Genomic DNA, 5,809 nt, shown 5'->3' with positions numbered 1-5,809 from the left:
AGTTCCATGATGTTTTCTGCTATTCCTTCTATCTGTTTCCATGACTGAATTATCATGTAGCGTTCTCTTCTCCTTTCTAGACTATATAATTTTAAGGATTGTAGTCTTTCCCAGTAGTCAAGGTCCTTAACTTCTTCTATTCTAGCTGTAAAGGACCTTTGTACACTCTCTATTTGAGCAATATCCTTTTGATAGTGTGGGTACCATATCATATTGCAATATTCAAGTGTACTACGAACATATGTTTTATAAAGCATAATCATGTGTTCAGCTTTTCTTGTTTTGAAGTGCCGTAACAACATTCCCATTTTTGCTTTACATTTGCCAAAAGAATTGCTATTTGATCATTGCATAACATGTTCCTATTCATCATCACACCAAGGTCTTTAACTGCTTCCTTATTTGTGATTGTCTCATTGTTAGGTCCCCTATATGCATATAGCTTTCCTTCTCTGTCTCCTTAATTTATTGATTCAAATTTATCAGAGTTAAATACACCCTATTTACCTCTGCCCAATCATATACTTTGTTAAGGTCTCTTTGTAGAGCGTTCCTATCTTCATCACAAGTAATTTCTCTACTTATTCTTGTGTCATCAGCGAAACTACTCACTACCGAATCCTTAACATTACTGTCTATGTCTTCAATCATAATAACAAACAGTATTGCAGCTAACACCGTACCTTGTGGCACACCGGATATTACCTTGGCTTCATCCGATTTCTCATCGTTTGCAATAACTATCTGTTTTCTGTTGTGTAAAAATTCTTTTAGCCATCTTCCTACTTTATCCACGATATGTGTTTTTCTAATTTTCTTCGCTAATTATTATGGTCTACTTTGTCAAAAGCTTTTGCAAAGTCTAGATAAACCACATCTGTTTCATTTCCGCTTTTCATATTTTTTGAATATGTTCTCACGGTGGACTAACAATTGGGTTTTGTGTACTTTTCGGGTACGAAACCACGTTGTCCTATATTAAACAAATTATTTTTTATTAAATGTTCATAATATTTTTCTGCATTACCCTTTCATACACTTTCATAATATGTGATGTTAGACTCACAGGCCTTATTAATTACTTGCCTCTAGTCTTGATCCACTTTTGAAAGTAGGGGTAATATATGCTAATTTGTGCTCATCATAAATCTTGCCTGTATCTACACTTTGTCTTAATAATATTGCAAGTGGCATTTGCGATAGAATGAACTACTTTCTTTAACAAAATAGCAGGAATTCCATCAGGCCCTGCTGCAGCTCCATTTTTAATTTCATTAATAGCCTGCACAATATCAGCTTCATTAATATCTACGTATGTCAGCTAAATATTCACTATTTTCGTCCCTTACTTCTATATCATTATCTTCATTATCTATTCTAAGGGTGAATTCTCTCTTATATCGTTCTGCCAATATGTTGCAAATTTCCTTTTTTTTCATTCGTTAATCTTCCTTCAATTCTTAGAGAGCCAATTTCTATTCTTCTTTTATTCATCTTTTTCGCGTATAAGTATAATAGTTTGGGGTTTTGCTTGATATTTATTAGAGTTTTTTCTTCCAAGTCCCGTTTTTCATTTTCTTTTGATTGTATAATCTTTTGTTCTGCATTTTCTATCTTACTTTTAGTTTATAACTTTCCATGCATTTTTTTCTTTTGCAAGACCTTTTTTCCACTTTCTGATTTTCTGGAACAAGATCCTTCTATCTCTTGGTATGCATGACTGATGTTTACTTTTTCTTCTTCGGTATATATTTATCCACTATTTCTCTAATATCTTATATAATATCTCCGTATTTACCCTTATGTCATCACTTACGAAAATGTTATCCCAATCTTTTGTTTAATTCTTCATTTATTTCTGACCATTTTATATATTTTTACTGTAGAAGTTGTATTTTCCATATCCTTCCCACTTTTTCATTTCTTGCTTATCTCTGTTTTCACTTGCTTTGGAATGGACTGTTAATTCTATGACAGTATGGTCTGAAATACTCGCATTATAAACTATTATTTCTTAACATAATTCATTCTCGTTCACAAATACTAGGTCTAAAGTATTTTCTTTTCTTGTTGGCAGGTGATTTATTTGTTGAATGTTGTATTCTAGTAGCATATCTAATAGCTTTTCGAATTGCCTCTTATCTTCTGCACTACTATTACTCTCTTTTTTATATGTATAAGTACAACCACAATCTCCTATTCGTTCTTTCCAGTCTACGAAAGGAAAGTTGAAGTCTCCAGATAGGAGAATAGTCCAGTCCTTGTGATTTCTACATATATCATCCAATTTTTCAATTATTAAGTCAAACTCTTTAGTATTAGGAGGTCTATATATTACTATGTTCATTAATTAATTTTTCAGATTCAAATTCTACCGCTATTAGTTCACATTCTGAGTTACTATATTTCTCATATATTTTTCCTTGTTTTTTGCCTTTCCCATATATTGCGGTTCCCCTTGATTCCTATTTTTTCTATCTGATCTATAAGTTTGGAACCCTTTTATTTGATCATCATTCCCAGTCTCTTGGGAATACCAGGTTTCACTTATATTCATTATCTCTATTTTCTTTTCAATTTGGGTTAGTTCTTCTAAGTACTCTATTTTTCTTTTTGAGTACTCGTAACTAAGACCCTGCGCATTCATCACTATGATGGTTTGCGTGTTTTCTCCTTCATTTAATATTGTAGTAATAAGGATTTTCCCATGTCTTTTCTCCTGTTCTGGTATGTTGTTCTTTTTTTCATTTCCAGAAATTCTGACATTGAAAAATCCAACTTTTCCATAATATTTGGATCTTCCTTCATCATAATTATTCATTTTTGTGTCTGAATCTGCAATTTTACACGTTTCTGCAATATACTCTTGCATAATAAATACAGTTATTATCTCTGAGTAGAATTTTGGAGCTGATGCTTTGAAATTTTTTGCTGACATCTCTGCATATCTCGTTGATGGCTTGCTTTTTTCTTTTACCTGATATTCTTTATTCCTCTCTTATTTGTTTCTTTTTTAGATTTGGGATTTTATTACTTGATTGATTATTTATTTGATTATAATTCATGGCTAAAGGGTGCATATATTTACATTTTTTTGTCGAACTTACATCCTTTTCCTTCTTTTGAGAGAGAGAGAGAGAGAGAGAGAGAGAGAGAGAGAGAGAGAGAGAGATAATATGCGCCTTTGCCTTGTGTGTTATCAATAGATCCCTAAAGCCCTCCCTGACCTTATCTGCCCTCAAACCCCAGACTTTAATGCCCGCTCTGACCTCCTCAGGGTCACTGACTGCATGAATAATGCTTCAAAGTCCCATTGACCATGACTGTTTCGATGAATGGACTTAGAACGATTTTACGGAAAACGGTCTTAAGATCTGGTCAGTTCTGGTTGTCTTTCTTTCGTTATTTTCAATGTTTATTTTGGTTCTATTGTCTCTATGAATTATAATAGTGAAAATTGAGAAGGCTAAATGTCGCCAACTCCTTATGCTTATGATATATATATTTATATATATAATATATATATATATATATATATATATATATATATATATATATATTATATATATATATTATATATATATAATATATATATATATATATATATATATATATATATATAAGTATATATATATGGGTATATATATAATATTATATATATATATATATATATATATCTATATATATATATATATGTATATACATATATATATATATATATATATATATATATATATACATATATATATACATATATATACATATAATATATGTATATATACATATATATATATATATATTTATATATATATACTATATGTATATAGTACTAGATATATATATGTGTTGTATGTATGTATGTATAGAGAAAGAGAGATAGAGAGAGAGTCAACGGTAATATTTACTTCTAATTAACTAAATTAGTAAGTAATTATGCTTATTTCATTTGTTATATAATGGTGACACACACGAACATGAGTAATTAGTGTAACGATTAGATACAAATTTGATACGATAACTCGACAGTTCTTATGTAATTGATTATTACTCGTAATTTTTTCCACCGATTATATATAAAATTTAATGAAGCCAATTAAGTAAACATTTTTGTTAAGGTAAGGGATGAAATGATAATAAAAGATTCATATCTGCTTTTTAATAAATAATAAATACATAACATCGGGAAGACCTGGTAGTTGCCAGCAGCAGACAAGTCTTTAGGATCTGCGGGTTTATCTTAGAGGATATTCCGCTCGCGTCCTTTCAAGGATTTACTTGGACTTCGTTGGAGCCATAGTAGAACTCCTTGGAGCTCACGGGACTCGTAGGATTCGAAGGAGTCGGGGAACTGAGCCTCACCGGAGTAGGTGACCTCGGCGATGTATCCGTCGTCGTCAGAAGCGCGGAAGGCCACCTTCTGCAGGCGGCCGTCGGGGAGGTGGACGAAGTAGGATCCCTGGGTGTCTCGCCGTCCCCGGCCTCCTGGTGTCCAAAGTCGTTGCGGGAGGGAGGGTGGTTGACGGCCCAGTCGAAGTTGTAACGAGCCTCGCCGGACTCGAAGGACTCGGCGGATCCTGAGGAGAACTGGAGGGGAGAGGAATCGGTATCTTCAGTCTGAGTCTTCGGTTCTTTGAGGTTTCAGTATATGGACGAAAATGATTTAAAATACACGGTGTCCATAAAGTATCAGTACCATTACAAGTATTTATTGCTCAGAATGGTACTGGGACTTTATGGCCACCCTGTATATTTCATTATAATTTTAAAAAATGCAAGTAAACTCACCCTTGGGCGGGAGTATCTTTCGAAGCTTTCGAAGCTGTCGGCAGCCACGAGGGCAACTAAGCCCACCAGAGCGAAGACGACTTGAAATGCCATTTGAAACACATGATTACTATTGGTATAAATCGTATGACTTACCTAGCATATATCATTTACATATACCCAAGCACATATGCATTCTCTAATTACATGTATCTTACTGAGAACATCTCATTCCTTACCTTGGAAACCATGATGATCTTGTTGGAGTCTCGAGAGGAAACTGATGCTCTGTCCTGCCTCCAGAGTCGTTTATATACCACAAACTGCAAAGGTGGGTGGAGTCAGGTAATGGAATCTAAAACAAGTTTTTCCTGTTGGATTTCCAAAGAGTTTCTGTCACATAGCAAGATGCAACTGTGATTCCTACTCAATAGATTAGGAAAGTATATATGTTAGATATGCTTTAGTTCTTGTATGCTTTACATCTTTGTTGCATAAAATAATATTTTAAAACAATTTTCGTTAACAATATCCCTGTGGTATTTAAGTCTTTATCTTACGTTATTAAAAATATCAAAATGGCTTATCAATATTTCTTTCCGTAAAATAACTACGTATACATCGTCATAGATTTTTATTGCATGATTTTTAAGAGTTTTGTAAAAGTTACAGCAAAATTCTTTTTTTTATTTCTTACATTTTTTTATAAGAATCTGGTTTGAGATTCTCAAAATTCAAAATTTCTCTCTACAATGTGGCATAATTAGAGGAATATTTAAAATGAAGGCTGAAAAATATTTTTAGAAATTTTATAAATATAATCTTTACTGCCGTCTTAACGATACGTTATTCAAAATCGTCATTTTTAATATCTACCGCATGGGAAAATATAATAAAGGTTTTTTTATTGAGTGGATCACCGTATCTTACATTAGATGCAGTTTGGGAATGTAATCACAGATATATATGGAATATTTGAATGCAGAAAGCAGATTATTAAGGAAATATGGATTGATACAGCATAAGAAACCAGATCCTTCAAAGA

The 5,809-nt window shown here is 32.7% G+C and overlaps 1 protein-coding gene and 1 long non-coding RNA gene across 2 annotated transcripts in view; one reads left to right on the top strand and one right to left on the bottom strand.

Moving 5' to 3' along the window:
• The window catches only part of LOC135227137 (pro-resilin-like), an 83,214-nt gene that overhangs the window by 55,769 nt on the left and 21,636 nt on the right, over window positions 1-5,809 (top strand). The window lies entirely within an intron of this gene.
• LOC135226831 (uncharacterized) lies at window positions 4,319-5,049 on the bottom strand. The gene is made up of 3 exons (XR_010317291.1): window positions 5,004-5,049; window positions 4,786-4,865; window positions 4,319-4,584 (listed from the first exon to the last, which is right to left on the bottom strand). It is a non-coding gene; the product is annotated as an uncharacterized LOC135226831 (long non-coding RNA).

This window comes from Macrobrachium nipponense, chromosome 15, assembly GCF_015104395.2.
Source record: "Macrobrachium nipponense isolate FS-2020 chromosome 15, ASM1510439v2, whole genome shotgun sequence".
NCBI lineage: Eukaryota > Metazoa > Arthropoda > Malacostraca > Decapoda > Palaemonidae > Macrobrachium > Macrobrachium nipponense.
This window is presented reverse-complemented; position numbering and strand designations above follow the sequence as displayed.